Source organism: Dasypus novemcinctus, chromosome 15, assembly GCF_030445035.2.
Source record: "Dasypus novemcinctus isolate mDasNov1 chromosome 15, mDasNov1.1.hap2, whole genome shotgun sequence".
Classification (NCBI taxonomy): Eukaryota; Metazoa; Chordata; class Mammalia; order Cingulata; family Dasypodidae; genus Dasypus; species Dasypus novemcinctus.
Window position 1 is genome coordinate 10935280 of NC_080687.1, and position 25328 is coordinate 10960607.

Genomic DNA, 25328 nt, shown 5'->3' on the forward strand with positions numbered 1-25328 from the left:
CTTGGAACTTCTGGTGGTTGCCAGCAATCCTTGGCATTTCTTGGCCTGCAGCTGCAACACTTCAATCTCCACTTCTGGTCATGTGGTCTTCTCCCTTAAGTCTGTCTCTGTGCTAATGAGGATACCAGTCATATTGGATTAGGTTCACTACATTCCAGTTTGGCTTCATCTTAACTACTCACATCTTCAAAACCCTATTTCCAAACAAAGCCATATTCATGAGACCAGGGTTAGGACTTGAACATATCTTTTTGGAGGACACAATTCAACTCATAACACTAGGCAAATAAAGTAAATGTTGATTGAATCATTTCATCTGATACCACTAGTAAATGACAATTTTTAAAAATCAAAGTCCATAAGAGAAAATACTCAAGGGCAAATACATTTCCTCTCAGTAGAAATATGCTAAAAAACAAACACAAAATTTAGAAGTGTAGTTGTTAAGATACTAGCCATAGCTGCCCCAGAGTGTCTCCTCCAATCTCCACCTTGAGGTTTCTCCAGGACTAGCTCACAGGAGGATGTGAAGAGAGTGAAGTAACCGTCCAGCCAGCCAAGGAGAAGATGAAAGAGGTGTCAGCTTTGGCCCTTACCAACCCTGTATTTGGAGGTTTACTGCCCTGCCTAGAGGTAGATTGGCCACAAAGCTAACAAAGTTTAGCTTGAACAGGGCCCTGCTTAGGCCTTGGAGTGGGAGTTGGAGAAGGAGACTTACAAAGTGCTCTCCCTTTGTATCTGGTCATCTGTATTTGTAAAATTTTCAAAAAATAATATATCTTAATTGCAACTGTTTGAGACTACTGTCTCTTTCCACTTAGACTTCCCTTTGTAGTAGATGATGTTGGGGATGTATTTATTTATATTGGGTTTAATGGGATATGTTTATGAAATTGATGATCACTTCCATGATTAGTTAAGTCATTGCTAGTTGTCCAGCCTAGGAATGGCTTCTAGAAACACTCCTACCTCCCAATGCCAACTTACCATTAGCTATGACCTAAAGGTTCAGGGCCACAGGTCATGTTGCAATTATGAGCATGCAGCATCTGGATAGTAGAGAAGAAAGAGGATTTGAAATATACAAATCTAGTATCCAGCCTGTGTGAAATTCTTCCAAGCATCAAACATGTAAACTATGGGAGAAAATATTTGGAAATCACACATCTGACAAGGGTCTAATATCCATGATATATAAAATATCCTATAACCCAACAATAAAAAGACAAACGACCCAATTAAAAAATGGGAAAAAGACATGAATAGATATTTTGCTAAAGAAGAAATACAAATGGCAAAAAGCACATGAAAAACTTCTTAGCATCACTGGCTATTAGGGAAATTCAAATTAAGTCTTACGATGAAATATCATTTCATACCTACTAAAACAGCGTCTATCAAAACAGAAAACTAGGGAAGTGGATGTGACTCATCTGACAAAGCATCCACCTACCATATGGAGGGTCTAGGGTTCTATACCCAGGGCCTTCTGACCCATGTGGTAAGCTGGCCCATGTGCAGTGCTGCTGCGTGCAAGGAGTGCCGTGCCATGCAGGGATGCCCCCACGTAGGGGAGCCCCATGCTCAAGGAGTGCACCCTACAAGGACAACCGCCCCACGTGATAAAAACGCAGCCCACCCAGGAGTGGTGCCACACACATGGAGAGTTGATGCAGCAAGATGACGCAACAAAAAAGAGACGCAGGGAAGCAGACATGGCTCAACTGATAGAGTGTCCGCCTACCATATAGGAGGTCCAGGGTTCAAAACCCAGGGCCTCCTGACCATGTGGTGAGCTGGCCCATGCGCAGTGCTGCTGCATGCAAGGAGTGCTGTGCCACGCAGTGGTGCCGCCTGTGCAAGGAGTGTGCCCTGCAAAGAGAGCTGCCCCACACAAAAAATGCAGCCTGCCCAGGAGTGGCACTGCACACACAGAGAACTGATGCAACAAGATGACGCAACTAAAAGAGACACAGGTTCCTGGTGCTGCCTGACAAGAATTCAAGTGGACACAGAAGAATACACAGTGGATGGACACAGAGAGCAGACAAAAGGGGGTGGAGGGTGGGGCTGGTGGGAGAGGGGAGAGAAATAAATAAATAAATAAATCTTTAAAAAAAAAAAAAAGACACAGATTCCCAATGCTGCCTGATAATACAAAAGGACGTAGAAGAACACACAGCAAATGGACAAATGGACACAGAGCAGACAATGGGGGAGGGGGGGAAGGGGAGAGAAATAAATTAAAAATCTTAAAAAAACACAACAGAAAACTACAAATGTTGGAGAGATGTGGAGAGATAGGGATGCTTAGTCACTGCTGGGAAAATAACAAATGGTACAGTCACTACGGAAGTCTGTTTGGCAGTTCCTAAGTGCCCTGAGACTTGGGAATACCACTGCTAGGCATATACCCAAAAGAACTGAGAGAAATGGCATGAGCAGACATCTACACAGCGATGTTTCAGTGACATTATTCACAATTGCCAAAAGATGGATACAACCCAGGTGTCCATCAATTGACAAATGAATAAACAAACTGTGGTATATACATATGATGGAATATTATGCAACTGTAAGAAGAAATGAAATCGCGAAGCTTATGACAACATGGATGAATCTGGAGAAGATTGTGTTGAATGAAGCAAGCCAGGCACAAAAGGACAAATATTGTATGACTATGCTATTATGTACTAAATATAATGAGCAAACTCATGGAGTTAATAGTTAGAATGTAAGTCACCAGAGAGAAGAATGTTATTAGAGAATGGAGAGCTGAGGTTTAATCTGTGCAGAATTGGTAAAAAGGTTGTTTGGAAATATTTGGAAATGAATAGAAATGGTGAAAGTACATCATAGGATATGTAATTAGTAGCACTACAATGTGGATATGATAGTGGTTTCTTTTATGTTGTTTTGTTTTTGAGTAATGAAAATGCTCTAATATTGATTGAAGTGATGAATGAACAACTCAGTGATTATACCTAATGTCCTTCATTGTACACTGTAGATAAAGTGTATGGTTTATGAACAAAAAATATATATATATAGTGGGTTGGGGGGGAAAATACACCAAATGTAAGATAGAGTATATGTAACTATATGTAAGATAGATATATAACTACCTGTAGTTAGTAGTTACATTTGACAATGCTCTTTCATGGTTTGTTACAAATGTTTCACAACAATGCAAGGTATTTGTGGTGGTGTGATATATGGGAACTCTCTGATGTTATGCATGTTTGTTTTGTAAGTTTAAAAAACTGTGTTACTATATACTTATTATTTATGTATGAATGACCTACTTCAATAAATTATTTTTAAAATGAAAAAAAAAAATCAAACTGGAGGCTTTGGCTTTCATCAATGGCTAGTCACAATGGAAGTCACAATGGAAGTCCTCAGGGATATGTTCAGTAATCCTGTAGATACAATTATAATCACGCCATCCTTCAAAAATAATAATAAATGAGAAGGGCACAAAACAATTTATTGGAATTCCTATGTATGTAGAGCAAAATCTGCAGCAATACTACAGATGGTGAACAGGTATTGGTGTGAAGACATGTATGTTTTATGCATCCTAATGAATAAATTGTAGTTTAGCAGGTCTGACATCTTGTCCTGACTAAGCCTAGGGATTCCAGACAAAATGATGTGCAAAATTGGCACCAAAGCAATGAAACAGCCCTGAAATCTTAAAGCTCATAGATGAAAGAGCTCAATACAGGTTTCCCCAAATTTGACAACAGTTCTAAAACCAGTCATGAATTTGTGATGTAGAAATTTTAAAGAAACTATTAATAATATTTTTAAATAATGCTTTTTTTAAATAATAACATTTTAGCTTTTTTACTTTTTAAATTTTTTAAAAAATGTCTCTCCCCCTTCCCCCCCCCCCCCCCCCCAGTTATCTGCTCTCTATGTCCATTCGCTGTGTGTTCTTCTATGTCCGCTTGTATTCTTGTCAGCAGCACCGAGAATCTGTATCTCTTTGTGTTGTGTCATCTTGCTGCGTCAGCTCTTCGTGTGTGTGGCACCACTCCTGGGCAGGCTGCATTTTTTTACCGGGGGCAGCTCTCCATGAGGGGTGCACTCCTTGAGCGTGGGGCTCCCCTATGCGGGGGACACCCATGAGTGGCATGGAACTCCTTGCGTGCATCAGCACTGCACATGGGCCAGATCACCACACAGGTCAGGAGGCCCTGGATTTGAACTCTGGACCTCCCATGTGGTAGGGGGACGCTCTATCCATTGAGCTAAATCCTCTTCCCAAAGAATGCTATTTAAAAGACCAAATTATGTTTCTAATGTCTCTGTAGAATCATTGTATGCAGCCACAAAAGATAGAAAGTAATATACAGGTATGTCAGTCAGGTAGTTAATTAACGAAGGTAGATTATTTGTCCCAATTTTATGACATCTGTGGTATTTGTCAGCTTTTGAAAATCTGTACTTTGTTGTGATTTCTTTTCCAATTCTAAATAAATATTTACTTTGGTGCCTAGTTTTATGTTTATAATGTTGTATTCTTTTTCTTAAAGAAGTCTCCAAAATTGTATATGATTCTGGTTCCCCCAAACCCTGGATCCTCCTTTGGCTCTGACAGTGAGGGACAAAATACCTCAGTATCTTTGGTTCAAGTTCAATTGAAAAGCAGCTATTCATACACATAAATGAATGCATAAAATAATGAACCCATGGAAAGGGAAGCCTGCTAGCTGCAGTAGTCCAGTGTTCAGAAGAGAAGTTTCTAGCAGAATGCACAAGTATACTTGGGTGTGTTCCAGACTCTCTTCTCTTTTCCTTCTTCACCACCTTCCCAGGTGGTCTCTCCCAGTCTCATGGCTTCAGATTCCATCTTGAGGCTGATGAATCCCAAGATTACATCTCCAGACCAGACTTCTCTTTTGACTCCCAAATTTGTACATTCAGAAGCCTCCCTGGGGGAGTGGATGTGGCTCAAGTGGTTGAACGCCTACTTCCCACATGGGAGGTTCTGGGTTTGGTCTCCAGTGCCTCCTAAAAAAACAAACAATATCAAAGATATTGATGTCCTTTGTAATGATGTGCTAAAAGTTATCTAATTTTATATTTGTCCAGAATAAAATGATAAAACATATTATTTATAATTTGTAAGACCTTGAAGTTTTCATGGCTTATTTTTTGGTATTCTTTTTTCATTAAAATGTGCTATCACACCTAAAACAAACAAACAAACAAATAGAAAAACCAACTCAGGGGAGCCGATGTGGCTTAGTGTTTGAGTGCCAACTTCCCACATACGAGGTCTTTTGTTCAATCCCCAGCCCTGGTACCTGGTGAAAAAAAATGTATGTATATATTCCCTGACATTATCACTCAAAATTTTTTTATCACTTGAATTTTCACAAATGTTTCAAACTTAATGTCTCAAACAGACATCTCACTACTTCCCCAAACTTCTTCCTCTCCCATCTTAGTGAAGGGCTTCTCCAAAACCCAGTTTCTTAAAGCAGAAATCTGAGTCATGCCAAGGACCCTGTCTCCCTCCCTTCACAATATAGCCACTCTTTTCTCTTTGCCGCCCGTTTCACAAGCCTTGTCCACATCATCATCTCTCTTCTAAACTACGTCATTAACTTTTTTTTTAAAGATTAATTTTTAAAATTTATTTCTCCCCACCCCCATGTTTTTTTTTTTTTTTTTACTTGCTGTGTCCTGAACCTGGGTCTGATGTGGGAGGGAGATACCCAATTGCTTGAGCTACCTCCGCTCCCTGTGTTTGTTGTGTCTTTCTGCTTTTCCTCCCTGCATCTCTTGTTGTGTCATCTTGCTGTGTCAGATTGTGGCGGCTGGCCGAGGTCAGCTCGCTCTCTTCTTTAGGAGGCACTGGGAAACTCTGCTCTCTGTTTTTGTTGTATCTCTCATTATGTTTTTTCTTCCTGTGTCTCTTGTTGCATCAGCTTGCCATGCCTACCCATAGTGCCAGTTCGCTATCTTCTTTAGGAGGCACCGAGATTTGAACCAGCAACCTCCCTTGTGGTAGGCAGAGAGCCCAGTCTCCTGTGCCACATCCCCTTCCCTCATTGGTTTTTAACTTTGTCTTTTGCAATCCATTCTCCACAGAGCAACAGATTAACACTTTTTAAAAAAATGTAATCTGGAGGATCAAATCACACATCCCCCCCCCCCATTAAAACCACCTCTCATTTCCCACTGAATTAAAAACAAATCCAAATTCCTTAGCATGGCCCTCCAAGCATGCATGATATGGGGTGTGTCTCCAGCTATCTCCCGTCAATGCATTCGTGTTTGCCTTATTTCAGTCCCTCGAAACACCAAACTCTTTACTACCTCAAGGACCTTGTGCTAACCTATTCCTCTGCCTGGAACACCCCCCCCCCCAATACACACACACACTTTGGCTGATTAACTTGTACAAATCCTCCTACAGATCCCCTCAGAGAGGCCTTCCTTACCGTCCAATAGAAATGAGCTCTCCTTGGATATAGTTTCTCAGAGCACCTTGTACTTTCTCCTTTTCGCACATATCACAATTTATAATCATAAAGTATTTGTTTAATGCTTGTGGATCCTACTTGACTATAAGCTTTAGGAGAACAAGAACTGTTTCTATTTATTTCTGTCCTTCATACAATGGAAGCTCTCAATAAATACTTGTTGAAAAGATGAGCAAACAAATACAATACCTAATTAAAATGAGAACCACCCTATAAAAATTATGGTACAGAATTGTCTGAGTTTTGCCTGAGCTGCTATGACAAACACCACACAGTGGGTTGGCTTTAACAAAGGGAATTTACTGACTCATGTTTTGGGGTTTTTTTAAAAGATTTATTTATTTATTTTAATTCCCCCCCTCCCCCGGTTGTCTGTTCTCTGTGTCTATTTGCTGCGTCTTGTTTCTTTGTCCACGTCTGTTGTCGTCAGCAGCACGGGAAGTGTGGGCGGCGCCATTCCTGGGCAGGCTGCGCTTTCTTTTGCGCTGGGTGGCTCTCCTTACGGGGTGCACTCCTTGTGCGTGGGGCTCCCCTACACGGGGGACACCCCTGCATGGCAGGGCACTCCTTGCATGCAGCAGCACTGCGCATGGGCCAGCTCCACACGGGTCAAGGAGGCCCGGGGTTTGAACCACGGACCTCCCATGTGGTAGACGGACGCCCTAACCACTGGGCCAGGTCCGTTTCCCTGGCTCATGGTTTTGAGGCTAGAAGTCCAAGGCTGGCTTTCCTCCCCAAGGCTGTGGTGTTCTGGGGCTGGCTGCTGCCATCCTTGGGCTTCCTCGGCTCCCCTGTGCATGGGCCAGTGCCCTCTCCTTCCTCCCTGCTCTTCTGGCTTCCCACCGACTTCCCGCTCCCAACTCTTTCCCATGACTTTCTCTTGAGGAAGCCTCCAGTAATCCGAATGAAGACCCCCTGCCCACATTTGGTTGAGCCACACCTTAACTCAAAATACCATCTTCAAGGGGTCCTGTTGATAATGGGTCCACACCCACGGGGATGGGATTAAAAGGAAGAACTTGGTAAATTGGGGTACATCATTCAACCTAGCACATAAATGAAAAGGAGATGTCCCTGCCCTTTTTGATGTGGACATCTCAGCCTAATGAAAACGAATATCGATGGAATTATTGGCATTGTAGAATGAGCAACATTTTTAGAGCTGATGTAGCCTTATGGATGAAGGACCAGAGAAGTTGTGACGTGCCAGGTTTGTAAAGTCTGTTTTGTTTTTTTTTTAAGATTTATTTTTTATTTATTTCTTTCCCCTTCCCTGCCCCCCCACCAGTTGTCTGCTCTCTGTGTCCATTCACTGTGTGTTCTTCTGTGTCCGCTTGTATTCTTGTCAGCAGCACCAGGAATCTGGTTTCTTTTTGTTGCGTCATCTTGTTGTGGCAGCTCCCCATGTGTGTGGCGCCACTCCTGGGCAGGCTGCACTTTTTTCGTGCTGGGTGGCTCTCCTCACGGGGCACACTCCTTGTGTGTGGGGCTCCCGTATGCAGGGGACACCCCTGCGTGGCACATCAGCACTGCGCGTGGGCCAGTTCATCACATGGGTCAGGAGGCCCTGAGTTTGAACCTTGGACCTCCTATCTGGTAGGTGGACTCTATCCGTTGAACCAAATCTGCTACCTGAAAGCCTGTTCTTGATTTTTCAACAAGGAGTTAGCTGGGAGCTGGAAGAGGTGAGAGAGCATGGACTTGTAAATGCTATGTAAGTTAATAAAAATCCTTTAGTATATTTATCATTTCTATGCCCTATAGTATTTCAAACTATTCAAATCTCTTTAGTAACCATTTTCAAAAAGAGAACTTTTCCCATATTATTCCATAATAATTGAACATTTTAATTACCATAGGAATACGTAACAACTTTATTCATATCATTTTTTAGAATACATTTATGTTTTTAAAAATTACTATGTGGATTCAATTACTATAGTTTTTCAAATCTAAAGTGCCATTGATTATAAAATACACTTACTCTCTGTAATGCTAAGAAAAAAAGTAATGTCTTCTGGTCATTTATAATTCTTATTTTATACTGATTGAAAGAGCACTTTTAGATTCATTTAGAAATAGGGTTTGTTTTTTTTTTTTGAGGTACGGGGGCGGAAGATTAAACCTGGGACCTTGTATGCAGTAAACCGGCTCTCAATCTCTGAGCCACATCTGCTCCCCAATAGATTTTTTAAAAGTTACATATCATTCTTGGCACTCATAGGAGGGAAATATGAGCAAAATTAACTGATTGAGGATTTCCTAAAATTTCTTCACTTTGAGAGTCCAACTCTTTTGAATCATTTTCTGACTCAGAGTTATCAATATCTGTGGTTTTTCAACATAGCACTTCTTAATAGAAACTCCGGGTGTTTCTTTGAAGCCACTGATACCATTTTGCACATTTTTAATTTTGTTCTCAGTGGCTTCAGTAACAACAGCTCATTATTTCTCATGAGTGTATAGAGCAGGATCTCCGGCAGGTGCGGTGGGCATCAGCTGGATGGTTCTTTTGCTCCAAGTGGCACCGGCTGGGATGGCCCCTGGGCTGCCTTGGGCTGCTGATGGGCTTGCTAAGCGGTCCGAGATGACACCGATGACTGCACTGCTCCTCTACCTCCTCTCTCTCCTGCTTCCTTTAATCATTCAGCAGACTATTTGGAACTCCCCCCCCCCCCCCCCCCCAGAAGCTTGCTTTCCAGAGTGAAAGCAAAAGCCATCTAGCCTCTTGGCTAGGCCTGGAGGCCGCATGACATCACTTCTGCTGCGTGCTGTTGGTGAAGGCAAGTCACAGGCTCACTAGGAATCAAGCTCTTGAGGAGAGTCACAGCAGTCCACATGTTTTGATGCTTAAACTTTTGAAGTTACCAGGTTTTCAGACAACCACAGATACATTCAGATTTTTAAAAAGAAAAATATATTTTTTCTCTGCTCATTTCAATTCAACTCCAACCAATACATTGGCAAGCATTTTCCTCAGGAAGTAAATTAATACCTGCTGAAACCTGAGAAAATATATTGTTGAGCTAGAAAAAACTAAAAATCAAAGATGATAACTACAGAATTATCAGGTAAGTTATGAGGGGTGTACAGGGAGCGTCTATCATTAAGGGAAAAGAAGTTTGGAGCTAGTAGTGACACTATGAACTTAAATCCTCAACTTTTCACAACCAACTAAGATGGTTGGTTTTCAATTAGAAAGTGAGAGAAAGAACAGGAAAGAAGGGAAGGAAGGAGGGAGGGAGGAAGGAAGGAAAGGGAAAGAAAGCAGGGAAGAGACCCTTCTTAGCCTGAACTCTTCTTTGTTTCAGAGGCTCTGCCTGAGCCCAGTCAGGCTTCTACCAATTCTTGTTACAGTCCCTTCCCCCACTACCACAAGGACAGAAATAGCTTTAGCTTCAGGAAAGTAATTTAACTGATAAGATGAACATTCTGTACTTCCCTATTGTACCTCTAGTGAAATATCCAGAAATAGCATGTGTTTACTATCAGTCTTTAGCCATCTTTCAAGAACACTGTACCCCAATATAAAATGTAAACTTCTGCTCTATTTCACTGGAACGGTGGAAGACTGAATGGTGTGGGGGAAAAAAACCCATGTGATTTTAGAATTACGCAAAATCAGTGTAATAATTTATGTGAAGGTAATAGTGCCTGAAATGTTCTTGAAAAAGTACTTGCCATTACGACTCTGAAAATGTTTTTTCCACCCATGATTATTATCTACTCTGATTTTCGTCACCGTATTTCTTAGTGGAGACTTTAAATCCCCAAATTATCACATGAGTTAAAAAGAGACAAAAGTATGTCATCAAAGACTTTAAAGTTTTCAGAGGGGGACTCCCTGATGATTCAGAGTTAAAATTCTACTAAGTAGAGCATACTATCAGTCTTCAGGGTACTATTATAAGTAAAACCACATATTTACATAATACTGAAAATACTCTGATTGTTACTAGCTGGTATGAACAATTCTTTTTCTGGAAGAAATTTCGGGAACCCTTTTTGTTTAACTCCTGACTAATTTAATTGGTGACATAATGTTGCAGAATTAATTCATTCAACCATTTATTGAAATGCCTATTGTGGTGGAGCAGGTGTAGCTCAGTGGTTGAGTGCATGCTTCACGTGTACGAGGTGGCAGGTTCAATCCCTGGTACCCCGACAAGAAATAAAAGGAAAAAAAAGCAATATCTATTGTGTACTAGAACTGCGCCATCCAAAACAGCAGACACCAGCTACATGTGGGCTACTGAGCACTTGAAATGTGCCTAGTGTGACTAGGGAAATTTTAAATTTATTTAATTTTAATTAGTTTAAATTTAAACTTCAAAACTGATATTCACTTCAGTTATTGGAAAACTTTTAAGTATGTTGGAACAATCTGCAAATTTACTTTTTCAACTCCAAATTTTCTGAATTATAAATATAGTTGAAGCATTTAAAATTTAGCATCCAAATTGAGGTGTGCTGTAAGTGTAATTATGGATTTTGAAGACTCACCAAAAAAGAAACCCCACTTTAAAGTATCTCATTAATAATTTTTAATATTGATTACATATTAAAGTGATAATATTTTTATATTTTAGATTAAATATACTATTAAAAATAATGTCATCTGTTTCTTTTTACCTTTTAAAAATGTGATTATTAGAAAATTTCAAATTACACATGTGGTTTGCATTAAATTTTACTAGACAGATTCACAGATGATTTCATCTCTTCCTTGATCTCAAAAAGCCTATGACTTCAATTTCAATTAGCCTGGATCAGTGGTTTCACTTGCCATCAGTTATACCACACATCCAAGTCAGCATTACAAACATGCAACTTTGGGCCTAAAAATGAAACCATGTATCAATTACCAAAAATGCATCCATCCAAGAAGCGGCTGTGGCTCAATCAGGTGGGCTCCCGTCTACCATGTGGGAAGCCCTGGGTTTGCTACCTGGGGCCTCCTGGTGAAGGCAGGCTCGCTCGCAAGCACCGTAGAGAGTTGCCAGCCGGCAAACACTGCGGAGAGCCAGCTCAGCAAGGTGATGCAACAAAAAGAGAGACAAGTGAAAACACAGCAGGGCACGCAACGAATGGATGCAGAGAGAAAAACAACAAGCAAGCTGCAAGGGTGGGGGGCCAATAAAAAATAAATACAGACACATAGAAGAATGCACAGCAAAGGGACACAGAGAGCAGACAGCAAATAAGCTACAAGGGGAGGGGGAATAAAAAAATAAATAAATAAATAAAAATTTTAAAAATGCATCCATCCTCCCAAAAAGGTCATCCCCCAGGTGATTTTACATTGATGATAAAATAAAAATATACTTTTTATATATGATTACTAGTAAATTTTCATTATTCTTCATTCTATTCAATACACTCTGACTACTTCTCTGTTCATAGAATTTAATGATTTCCTGCGTTGACCAGAGTTCCATATATTTTTCAATTCATTTATTAAAGTTTAAACATAGGCTCAAGTAAGGAGGGTGTATAAGTTATCTAAGGCTGCTGAACAAATAACCTCTGAACTTAGTGGTTTTAAACAAGATCTAAGGCCCCTCTCAACATAGAGGTGGAGTGGACATCACCATCCCAGGGTCCACAGGGTGGAGGAATAAAATATGGATAAGAGTGAACTTACTGGTTTTCTACTATGGAACTATTGTGACTAGTAATAGTAGAAACTGTAGCATTGATCTGGAGACAGTTGCTGAGGGCAGGGAGAGGGAAGAAGAGATGAGATATGGGTGCATTTTCGGGACTTGGAGTTGTCCTAAATGATATTCCAGGGACAGATGCTGGACATTATATGTCCAGCCATAACCCACTGAGTGGACTGGGGGAGAGTGTAAACCACAATGTAAACTATAGTCCATGCGGCGCAGCAGCTCCAAGATGTATTCACCAAATGCAATGACTGTGCCACAATGATGAGGGAGGTTATTGATGTGGGATGAGTGGGGGTGTGGGGTGGGGGCTATATGGGAACCTCTTACACTTTTTAATGTAACATTTTTTGTGATCTATGTACCTTTAAAAAAAAAAGACAGTTTAATAAAATAAAATAAATTAAAAATAAAATAAAAGTGATGGTCTCTCACCTCAGTTTCTATGGGTCAGGAATCGGCGCGTGGTTTCTCTGGTTGCCCCTGGCTCAGGGACCCCCACCAGGACGCAGTCCTCTCCAGGACTAAAGTCCTCTCCAGGCTCAGCCGCGGGAGGACTCACGTCCATACTCATGGCCGTGGCTGCCGGCAGGACTCGTGGCCCAAGGGCCGCTGGCCAGAAACATCAGTCCCTTGACACACGGATCTTCCCACGGGGCAGCCCACCACGAGCAACCTGACTTCCATCAGAGCAAGTAAAGGACAGAGCAGAGGACAAGCAAGAAAGAAGTCACCGTCCTCTTGTAATCCTCTTGTAACCTGACCCAAGGCGACAGCCCACCATTTTGCCATGCTCTGTTTGTCGGAGGGAGCCTCTGGGTGCAGCCCACATGAATGGGAGACTCAAACTCAAGGCCGTGAGTCCGGAGGTGGGGGTCTCTGGGGGCGTCTTTTAGGCTGCCCATCACAGAGGTAAGCTAGTTGTGAACCATTTTAACTCTTACCAAACTGGCTAACGATCCCTCCAATAACTGAAGCTAATTTCAAACAGAAAAAATCTTGAATGAAGTTGTGACTTTTTTTCCAACATCAACCATAAATGGGGCAGTGTAATCAAACGTTTTTGTTGAGGCCTATGTATTGTATTGTAATCCTAACTGATTTAAGACATTTGGCCATTGTTTGCCAGGATACTATACTTTTTGGGATCAAGTTCATGACTTATGGGGAAAACAAAATATATATCTGACCCATTCCCTAAAATCATAATAGCATCTGAAAAGTTCTTCGAAACCTGTACTTTTTACATTCCCATAGTCAGAGGTGCTCAGGAGTGGTTTTGTTCCTATGCAAATAAGCCGTGAGTCACCCTGAGGGACTTTCCCGTGTTATTGGCAAGGTTTAAGTAAGAAAACTTGTGCTGTTCTGACAAGGATGTTCAATTCCCATTTCAAATTAAAGTCCTCCTATAAAATGGATCCCCCTCCTTCCATTGCACTGACTTCATCTCTCACTACACCCCAGCAGGGGTTTTCCATGACTGCCTGCCTCATCCACTGGTGTCCCTACAGAACAGTCACACAGCAATCTTCCTAGCTGACAATAGGGCCTTCGTATTTCCCTTGATGAAACCACAGCCTTCTCTCTCCTTCCTACAAACGTCTGAAGCTCACCTTCCAGGCTAACCCCAGAAGATTTTTAATTGCACCAATCTCATTAGATTTGCATTGAACTTGCAGACCAGGGAGGGATTGGGATTTGCTATCAGGTTGGTGTCCTGAAGATTTCAGAGGGAGAGGGTTTTCAAATTGTAACCATGGAAATGGACCGGTGAATTGCGATCACACGTGCTGGCAGCAAGTGTTTCTATGCTCTTAGAGAGTAGACAGCCGGAGGGGCGTGCTCACTCATAAGGCTTGGGTTGTGTTGGAGAAAAATAAGTTGCTTACTGGGACATGGAGACTGATATGACTATAGGCAAAGAAAGTATTGAGAAGCTCTCCCAGCAGAGGGGGTCTGAAGAACAGACTTCAGCGCCCCCCTTGGAAGGGGGGATTTGAATTTATACAGACCTTTCCTAGGCGAGGAAATGATAGTTGGTGGGAGGGGGTTCAGGGTTCAAGTGAGGTGCAGGGACCAACAGGAAGCCCTAGAGGTGAAAATTTTTCCTGATAGTGACTAGAGGATAGTGGGTTAGGGAGTTATGGTTTCTTGGAATGCTGCAGGAGCAGATTTTTTTTTGTTCTGTAGGAATTTTATCTCCCTCTGATGCGTAGGTAGGGAAGGTTTCCATTTCCCTTTACTCCTGTGTCTATGTGGTTTCTTTGTCTAACCTGTGGGGAAGTGCGTGCCCTTAGGCACGTAGGCTTATGGGGGACGGGGTTAGCCTTTCCCCAGTGCAGATCAGGGGAAACTGAGCTACAGCTTGTTAATTATTGCAAGCCTCTAACAGGTAGGAAGGTGCAAAAGAAGGGTGAGAATAACTAGGTGGCCCTATGTTTTAGTTTCTCTGCTGCTAAAGCAAAGACCATGCAAGGGGGTGGCTTAACAATTTAAAAAATTTAGTGGCTCAGTTTCAGGGGCTGGAATAGGCTTACTTTCTCCCAGGGTCGCCATCTCCTGGCTGGCCAGCAGTCTTTGGGGCTCCTTGGCTTTTCCATCACACGGCAGTGCACGTAGCCAGGGCGTCTCCCTTCTCCTCCGGGTTCTTGACTTCCAGCTTCTGGCTGCTGCCCATGGCTTCTGTCTCTGTGGCCTTCTCTACAAGGCCTCCAGTAATAGGATTAGGGCCAATTAACCCTGGTTCAGTTGGGTCACCCCTTAACTGAAGTAATCTCATCAAAAAGCCCTATTTACAATGAGCTAAGATGAAGATCGTTTTGCTGGGGTCCAAGACTCCACAGGGTACAATAGCCCCTCAACTTGATTCAGGAAATGAGAAGTCGTATCAGAGGTTACGGTTAAAAAGGGGGGCGGGGGGTGGCCAAGGGGAATACACAATGTACCGGTTTTAATTTAAAACATGGTTTGAAGAAATGACCAGCCAAACACAGACTTGCCTATGTAAATTATCCTGAAAGTTTCACCGGGTTCTCATCTTGTGCCAAATCTCTAAGCCAGAATCCTAAACACAGATAGCAGCTATCGTGAGCTCTCTTCATAAGATAAGGAAACTGGCAGCTCTGGGAAGATATAAAAATAAGCTTTTAGATGATAAAACATTAGTGTTCATATTTTTATACAGTGTAATGTTTTGTAATCATTGTTATATTTTTGTGTTTTGTTCATCATTTCAGGTACTTGACATGTCTAAGAGAATCTGACAGATTTATGTTTTTAAGTGAAATACAAAGATTTAACTAAAGTTTATAATCAATGGTTAAGCATTTAGAGGAATCTGATTAGTAAATCTACAAGTTTTATCTTATTATGCATGTCAGTACTGTTTCAATGCTGACCAAGTTTGATTAGATTTTAATTTTAGTTGTTTGAAGTGCTAAAGGGGAATAAATCTACTAAATGTGTAAATATAGTTTGAAATCTCTAAGAGATTTTGGCAAAAGGTGTTAAATATTTAGAGGAATTTAATTTTTTAAAAAATTTTCTTTTTGAGGTACTGGAGCCGAGCATCGAACCCGGGACCTCGTATGTGGGAAGCTGGTGCTCAACCACTGAGTCACATTGGCTCCCCTGAGTAGATTTTTCATTTGTTTGCTTGTTGATTGTTTGCTTTTAGGAGACACCAGGAACCGAACCTGGGAACTCCCATTTGGGAAGTAAGTGCTCAACTGCTTGAGCCACATCCATTCCCTAACAAAATTTAATAATTTATAAGATGGAGTATTAATGAAAGAACAAGTAGAAATGAGTGCTTTTTATCACAAAACAAACTATACTGGATTTCTAAATAAAATAACAAGATTTGTAAGTTATTTTGAGCCCCAAAGCTTCAAAACACTAAGTTCTAAAATGTGCAATCATAATAACAGCATTAATTAAAATACAGATATCTGTAAAATGTCCTACGATATGGATTGGTTGCATAAATCATGATTCATCCTTATGATGGTATGTGCAGCTATTAAAAACAATGTTATAGAATAACCAACACAGATATTTGATTTTTTACAAAGTAAGCCAAAAAAAAGAGCATGAATAAGATGATCCCATTTTTTAAAATATGGCCAAATCTATGTATTCATACATGCAATGAGAAAAAACTACACAAACATCAAATCATAAATAGTTACCAGTTGGTACCTGAATGTAGTAAGTATGTAAAAAAATTTTTAATATTAAGCAGGTATACTTTTGTAGAAAAAGAAGAAAAGGATATTCTTTTTTTTTTTAAAGAGAAAAATGAGGTAATGGTTTGGAAGTAACAATGGAGAGCTAGGAGAATGCCAACATTCCAGGCTCCTCTGTGTATGGAATTTGGGGCAATAAGCAGCATCTGATAGAGTTATAGAGGAAGCAGCATCTTTGGGGTAAAGCCAGGTTTCTAAGGCCCAGAGGTAAAGGGGAGGTTTTGTATTTGCTTATGTGACTGTCAAGTCATATTAGATTATAAACCTCTCTGAATATAGGAACTGTCTTCCTCTCCTGTGTAACTCCACTACATAGCCAGTAGAAGGCACTTATTAAGTGGTGTTTGAAAGAGGAAATGAAGAATAACTTTATTTTTCTCATGACCTCTCCACGGTTATTTTAAAGTAACAGGCCCTGATTTGAAGATTCCCCTTGCCAAAAAGAAAAGAAAAGAAAAAAGACCAACCTGCTGCAAAAATATCTCCTTACCAGCTTGCTTCAGTGACTGAAATTCTCTCCATTGAATCATGGAATTCTCCCCTTTTTAGATAACTAAGAGTGCTCTCTCCAAAAAAAAAAAAAAAAGATCATTGTTAAAAATGAGTGATGGATGCATGCATCATTATATTGTATTTTTAATTTTGCATACATTTGAATATTTCTATAAAGTTTTTTAAAACCCTTCCCAAAAATTCAACTAGTCATGCAGCAAATATTTATTGACCTTCGAGAACATACTATATGCCAGTCACTGTTTTAAGGTATGAATATTAATTGGGGTATGAGGGGGATTTGTGGGCGTGAGTGGGACAAATACAAAGGCTAAGATTTGTAGCACAGTGCTACAAACAGGATAGCTGTTACAGTTAGGATGGAGTTGGGGCAAGGGCAGTGATAGAATAGTCATCTTCAAGAAAGGACAATGGCTGGGAGGATTCTAAAAGGTAGAGTTAGACAGGCAGAAGGCAAGGGGCAAGGGAAATGGTGAGAAGGGGGAATGGGTGTTCCAGGTAAAAGAACAGCAGGTGTTGAGACCTCAAAACAAGGTGAACATGAGTTTGGAGTTCTAGATTTTCCTTTTGACTCTAACTTGGATATATGGAGAGTAGTGATGGGAATAAAATGGTCAGGATACAGGGTAAGATGTTACAGAGACACCAAGCTGCGGGGATTAAATAGGCTCAACATTTATTTCTCTCTCAAGTCACAGTCTTGAGGTAGTCCAGGCTTTCTGTGTTGCTCCCTCAAATCCTCAAGTCCTTCCATTTTGTTGCTCCACTTACCCAACGCTGTTTTCCTTATCTGTATTATCAAAACTGGATTACCGGCATGGCCATGTCCCAGCCCAGGGGAAAGAAAAAAAGCATAAATGGTAGGTAAGAAACGTCCTTTAAAAATTATTTTGGAATAATTTCAAACTTACAGAAAAACTTTCTGGATGGTACAACGCTCCCCTTATCCCCTTCACCCAGATCCCCCAATTGTTAACATTTTTGTGCATTTGTTCCATGATGCCTAAGCTCACTCTCTCTTCAGAAAGACCTAATATTCTACCATACCTAACCGCTCCGGTATGTAGTTCCCCGAAGCAAGGACACTGTCGTACGTAACCAGTATTGAACCCTCCCAATCAGAAAATCAACAGTAGTACGGCACTACTATCTAGCTCACTACTCAAATTTTGTCCACAACAATGTCGCTTTTCTTGGCCCAGGATCCTTTTCAGGGATGTGTGCTGCCTTTGGTTGCTAGAGCTCTTGTGACTCTTCAGCTCTGGCACAGTTCCTTGGTCTTCCATTTCCTTGAGGGCCATCAGCACAGGCCTGCCATGACATAGGGTGGCCCTCAGCCCTGGTTTGTCTGGTGTTTCCTCATGACCAGACTCAGGTAATGCATTCTTTTTCTTTTTCTTTTTCTGGTAAACTTTATTTTTTAGCATAGTTGTAGGTTTACAGGAAAACTATGCAGAAAGTACAGAGTTCCCATATGCCTTCCCCATGCAGTTTTCCCAGTTCTTTACTTTTGCATTCGTGGGGTTCATTTATTGCAATTGATGAACCAAATTATTATAATCATATTCTTAAAGTCCAGCATTTACATTAGGGTTCACTCTTTGTGTTGTATGGTTCTATAGGCTATTCTGTTGTACTTTTTAAAATTTTGTGATAACAATATACATAAAATTTCCCAATTTAACCACTTCCAAATACCCACTTCAGTGGTATTAATTACATTCACCATATTGTGTGACTATCACTACTATCTATTACCAAAACTTTTCCATCATCCCATACAGACACTCTGCCCATTAAGCAGCAGCTCCCCGTCTCCTGCCCTCATCTGCACCCCATAGCAATGCATTCTTGGGAGAAACGCCACAGAAATGATGCTCTGTTTTTCACGCATCCCATCAGGTGACATCCCACACTGACCGGTGCCCTATGGGTAATGTTAACCTTGACTGCCTGGTTAAGCTGGTTTCTCCACTACAGAGTGAACATTTTCCATTGTGTAATTGATTAGTATTTTGCAGGAAGGTATTCTGAGATTGCACCAATATCCTATTCATCAGTGTGGGAGACTGAATTATGTACCTCCAATTTAGACATGTTCTTAATCTTAATCTGCATTCCTGTAGGTGTGCACTCATTGTCTTGAAGGCATTATTATTATTATTTTTCTCCCCACCCCCCCCTTGTCTGCTCTCTGTGTCCATTCGCTGTGTATTCTTCTGTGTCCTCTTGTATTCTCATCAGGTGGCACTGGGGATCTGTGTCTCATTTTGTTGCGTCATCTTGCTGCATCAGCTCTCCGTGTGTGTGGCACCTGGGCAGGCTGCAGTGGTTTTATGCGGGGCAGCTCTCCTTGTACAGGGGCCGCTCCTTGCATGAGGGGCAACCTTACAAGGGGGCACCCTGCGTGGGCCGGCACTCATTGCATGAAGCAGCACTGCGTGTGGGCCAGCTCACCACACGAGTCAGGAGGCCCTGGGTATTGAACCCTGGACCACTATATGGTAGGCGGACGCTCTATCTGTTGAGCCACATCTGCTTCCATGAAGACATTATTTTAATTTAAGGTTTGGCCCAACTGAATGAGGGTGGGTCTTAATCCAGGTTACTGGAGGCCTTTCAAAGAGAAAGAGGCAGGAAGCCAGAAAACAGAAAGGCCACAGGGAGAAGCTGGGCATCAGTGGGACACTGGGAGAGAAAAGAGAGGACATCACCGTGTGATGCAAGATAAAGTCAAGAAACCCCAAGCATGGCTGGCAGCCAGCACCAGAATGTTATAGACTTTGTGGAGAAAGCAGCGTCTTGCTGATGCCTTGATTTTGCACTTGTCCAGCCTCAAAACTGTGAGCCAATAAATTCCCATTCTTTAAGCCAATCCACTGCGTAGTATTTGTCATAGCAACTTTGCAAACTAATATACTCATCAAATATCCACCCATCGTATCCATTGATGACTTGTGTCTAAATTAACCACCTCTATGATGGTTGCCAAATGGTGACTTTATAGCATGGAATTGGGCATCATCATAAGCTTTACCAAAAAGCAGTGATGGGATCAGCATGGGTTTAAATGTCCTTTTTTTTGGAGGTACCAGGGAATGAACCAGGACTTCTTACATGGGAAGCAGTCACTCAGCCACCTGAGCTACCTCTGCTCCCCAGCCTGTGCTTTAGAGAGTTCCCTCTAGTAGCAGTGCAAAGGGGGCCATGAGTGGGGCAGTGAGGGGGGGGGGGGGCGAGATCCAGGCAAGGATTGTGAGAGAAACTGGTAGTTGGGTGTAGAAAGGAAGGGAGGGATGGCGGACTTGGCCCAGTGGTTAGGGCGTCCGTCTACCACATGGGAGGTCCGCAGTTCAAACCCTGGGCCTCCTTGACCCATGTAGAGCTGGCCCACGTGCAGTGCTGATGTGCAGCAAGGAGTGCTGCGCCACTCAGGGGTGTCCCCCGCATAAGGGAGCCCCACGTGCAAAGAGTGTGCCCCTTAAGGAGAGCTGCCCAGCATAAAAGAAAGTGCAGCCTGCCCAGGAATGGCGCCGCACACACGGAGAGTTGACACAACAAGATGACTCAGTGAAAAGAAACACAGATTCCCGTGCCGCTGACAACAAGAGAAGCAGACAAAGAAGACGTAGCAAATAGACACAGAGAACAGACAACCGGGGTGGGGGGTGGGGAAGGGGAGAGAAATAAATAAATAATCTAAAACAAAAACAAACAAAAACATTCTCAGTCCATTTAAAAAAAAAAAAAAAAAAAGGAAGGGAGGGAACATATTTAAAGAAAGTTAGGCTGTAACTCCTAATCTAGACCGGGTCACAAGTTGAATGTGCAGATGTAAGAGGAGGTGTTAGCAGCAGACGAATAGCACCAGGCTAGTGTGCTTCAGGGAGGAGCACATCTTGGTCATTTTAAAAGTGGGCTTGGACCACCATCAGCTCAGCCTTGATCTGTGTACGCCCTTCACACACATCCCTACAAACTTTCCTGTTGACTAGCCAGAGTGAGCTTCTCAATGCTTTAACCAGAACACACCACATCACCGCTTAAAGCGCCCAGTGACTTCCTGGCCTGTTGCAGGCAAATATCTGAACCCCCAGGTGGCCAGTGTTTCCATATGAGAACTCCCGACCATCTGAGCTCATCATCCTCCACCCTCCCTTGCTCCAATCACACTGGTTTAATTTTTTTCCCTCAATTATACCAAACTGGTAGCCATCTTTAGACCTTTAGCATTTGCTCTTCCTTCCATTAGAAAAAGCATCATAAATTTTGCTTTGGGCTGCCTTCTTCTCATTCAAGGTCACACAGATTTTTTCTGTCACTGAGTCTTGCACACAATTCTCTCCTCCTTCCTTCCTTCCTTCCTTCCTTCCTTCCTTCCTCCCTCCCTCCTTCCCTCCCTAATGAAAAAAAAGTATTACTGAGTGTAATTCACATACTCTAAATTGGTTAGAGTACAATCACAGCATTGTGCAACCATTATCACAACTCAAGTTTAGAACATTTTCATCACCCCAGAAAGAAGCCTTGTATGCTTTAGGAGTCACTCCCCATTCCCCATCCAGCCCTAAATCACTCATCTGCTTTCTGTATCGATTCATTGCCTCTTCCGGCCTTTTCACATAAATGGAATTATATAAAATGTGGTATTTTGTGTCTGGTTTCTTTCAGTTAATACAATGTTTTCAACATTCATCCTTGTTAGTAGTCTATATTATTGTTTTTCATTGCCAAATAATATTCTATTGAATGGATATATTGCATTTTGTTTATCCATTCTTCAATTAATGGTTCAGGATATACCTGGGAGTGGAATTGCTGGGTAAGAGGGTAACTCTGTTTAACCTTTGAAGGAACTGCCAGACAGTGTTCCAAAGTGACTGCATCATTTGCATTCCCACCAGCACTGTCTTTGAGGGTTCCAATTTCTCCATATCCTCACCAACACTTGTTATTGTTTGTCTTTTTATTCTCAATTTCTTTTGATCAGTGCTTTCTGCTCTTCTTTTTAGATAGGGTACAGGCCCCAATTAAAATGCCCTTCTACTCCTCTGCAGCCTCTACTGCTTTTGAGCCCTGTGGGAAAAAAGAGCAAGTTCCTTTCTGGTGCTTAAAAATCCACTCCCGGGCTTCGGGCCAACCTGTGCCACCTGGCCGCCGCTCTGCTTCGCCCTCTTGGAAGCCCTTTTCTCTGGCTGGGCTCCGCCTCAGTCCTTACCCCTCTCTTCTCCTCAAGGTCCTTTGCTGGCTGCAAGGCTATTGTGTCCCTTGTGGTCCTCCTTGAAATGTAAGTGTGTCTAAGTCTGCTCGTTCTCACTCCCCTCTGGGCCCACTCTTTCTGTTCCATTTGTCTGAAAATTATACAGGTGTTAAGACTTTTGTGGTTTGCTGAAACTCCACCCCTTCACTTCAATTTTGTTTTTATTTTTATTATTTTCTATGTTATTAGTAACTGAATTCATGATTTCCTCCTTGAACCAAAAAATATTTAGCAGAACGTTAATATGTTTCCAAGATATTGGATTCAGATTTCTATTATTAATTTCAGATACTATTGTGTTGAGATCAGACAGCACAGCATATACTTTTTGAGATTTATATATGTGACTTATTAGATGATCAATATTTTTAAAGGGCCACAGAAGTCCAAAAAGGAGATGTTCTCTCTGCTTGTAGGATATAAATTCAGTGTAGATGTGTACGTTGTTTTTTTTTTTGCCTTGTTCAAATCCTCTAAGTCCTTTGATACTTCTTTTTTAAGATTTATTTTTTATTTTTTATTTCTTTCCCCTTCTCCTCTCCCCCCCGCCATCATCTGCTCTCAGTGTCCATTCGCTGTGTGTTCTTCTGTGTCCATTTGCATTCTTGTCATGCAGCACCGGGAAATTGTGTTGCTTTTTTTGTGGTTGTTGTGTCATCTTGCTGCATCATCTCTCTGTGTGTGTGGTGCCACTCCTGGACAGGCTGCGCTTTTTCATGTGGGGTAGTTCTCCTTGCAGTGTGCACTCCTTGCATGTGGGGCACCCCTACGCAGGGGACACCCCAGAATGGCATGGCACTCCATGCACACGGCAGCACTGTGCATGGGCCAGCTCACCACATGGGTCAGGAGGCCCTAGGTATCGAACCCTGGACCCTCCATATCGTAGGCAGACACTATCAGTTGAGCCATGTCCACTTCCCTATTTTTAATTTATTTTATTCTTCCCCCCGCCCCCGGCCACTGCTTGCACTGCTGTCTGTTCTCTGTGTCCTTTCCTTGTGCATTCTTGTGTCTGCTTGTCTTCTCTTCTCTTTAGAAGACACCGGAAATCGATCCCAGGACCTTCTGACATGGGAGAGAGGCTGTAATTCACTTGAGCCACCTTAGCTCCCCGGTTTGTTGTGTCTCTCACTGTCTCTCCTCTATGTCTCTTTCTTGTTGCGTCATCTTCTTGCATCAGCTTGCTGCGTAGGCCAGCTCTTGGCATGGGCCACCTTGCTGCATGGGCCAGCTCATCTTCACCAGGAGGCTCCAGGAACCGAAACCAAGACCTTCCATATGGTAGATGGGAGCCCAACTGCTTGAGCCACATCTGCTCCCCTCCTCAGTTACTTTGACAATTTAAGATGGGCCTAGCAGTCTGTATATCAGGTGCCATCACCATCGTCATCATCTGTCTTCTTTTCATGAACTCTCCTATGATTTCCTAACGTCCATTGCTCCCTACTTTAAAGTTTATGCTCTTACTAGATTTATTTGGAATGGGAATACCTAATCTATGAGGATTGTTATTAGGATTAAATGAGATGAGTGTAAATTGATTATTACAATGTTTGGCACAGTATAGGCACTCAAATAGTGACAATTATCATTATGAGCATATTTTTTAAAAAACGGGCTTACAGCTCCTAAATTCATTCCAATGTGCAGCCAAGGTTGAGAACTACCAGCCTAGAATTCAGTCACAAGTGCCTGAATTTGCAGGCAAATTTTGCTGATGTAGGAACCTCGGGGACTGACCTGGAGAACTCTAAGTCACAAAGACATCAGCTTCGAGTTGCTGAGAGCTAGGAACCTGGAAAGAGTTCCCGACACGGTTGCCAAAGCATGGGAGAGGAGATTCCTAACCAATCGAGACTCCTAACCAATCGATGGAAAGGATAGGAAATTTTGAACAGCCACCCTTTTTCCATTTCCTCAGCTTTGCTCTATATTAAAGGTGGACTGGTAGTAAAATAAAGATAATGAGCATTCTTGCTGATTGTGTGACCTAAATTTTTTTTTTTCAAGATCCAAGGAACTGTTATTTCTCAGGGTGAAAGAAAAAAACATTGACCTTTCTGTTACATTACAAAGGGTGGGCTTTAAGTAGAATGCATAAATAGTTGGATGGCTTTTATAAAAGCCAGAGTTCAAGAAGAGGACTACTGCTTGAATAAACATTTTTAAACATTTTTTTTTCATAAATTATATCTGGGATAAAAGCTGAAGCAATTAGTTATATTTTTCCTTCCATGCACGTCCTCTTATACCATAAGTCTATCCTGTCTGATTTACCAGCAGATAAAACTACAAGAGAAAACTTAAATACATATATTTTTAGATGCATTTACTTCTTTTTAAAAAGACTTGATTTGTCTATAAAATAATCTTGCTGAATAATATTACCTCTTGGAAATTAACAGAGCCTATGGACCTGATGGCCAGTATTGGAAGTAATAAATGTAACTGATTAAATAACAGCAATAACTGGTTTGTTGAATGGTCCAAAACATTCAAGCAATAGCTTTACAGCTTCTCTATATGCTATGTTTTAACACTTAAACTTTTGCAATGATAAAAGCAATACTTGTGCAAATGAAAATCAAGATTCTCTTTCTCTGGCTTACACTGTTGATCAGAACATGGTAATTGTTTGTATATTGAGTGTTATTAGATGTATATTATTTATCGTTTTTTACTAAAAAAGTACCTTATAATAACGCTATTGTATTCTTTGGTAAAAATACAGTGTTGACCTTAGTTATTAATCATATATGAACTACTGTAAATGTTCTTTCCAGATATTTTTTATTACAGAAGTTGTGCTTTTACAGAACAATCCTGCATAAAATAGAGGATTCCCATAAACTGCTCCACCACCTATATCTTGCACTGGTGTAGAACATCAGTTATAACTGATGATAGCACTCTTCAATAATTATACTATTTTTAACAGTAATTACGTTTGTTACAATTGAAAGGTTATTAAAATAGCACTATTAATTATCATCCATATAGTTTATATTAGGTGCATTTTCCCCTTATACTACCCTATTATTAACACCATGTATGAGTGCCATACATTTGTTATAATTCATGAAAGAACAGCCTTGTACTATTAACTATAGTCCATTGTCTACAGTAGGGCTCA

At 41.4% G+C, this 25328-nt stretch overlaps 1 protein-coding gene and 1 long non-coding RNA gene across 2 annotated transcripts in view; one reads left to right on the forward strand and one right to left on the reverse strand.

Annotated features, from left to right (window-relative positions):
• FLT3 (fms related receptor tyrosine kinase 3) overlaps window positions 1-25328 on the forward strand; it is a 147627-nt gene that overhangs the window by 23374 nt on the left and 98925 nt on the right. The gene's annotated exons all lie outside the window — the stretch shown is intronic.
• Window positions 6825-15503, reverse strand: LOC131273572 (uncharacterized). The gene is made up of 3 exons (XR_009180836.1): window positions 12608-15503; window positions 11369-11708; window positions 6825-8179 (listed from the first exon to the last, which is right to left on the reverse strand). It is a non-coding gene; the product is annotated as an uncharacterized lncRNA (long non-coding RNA).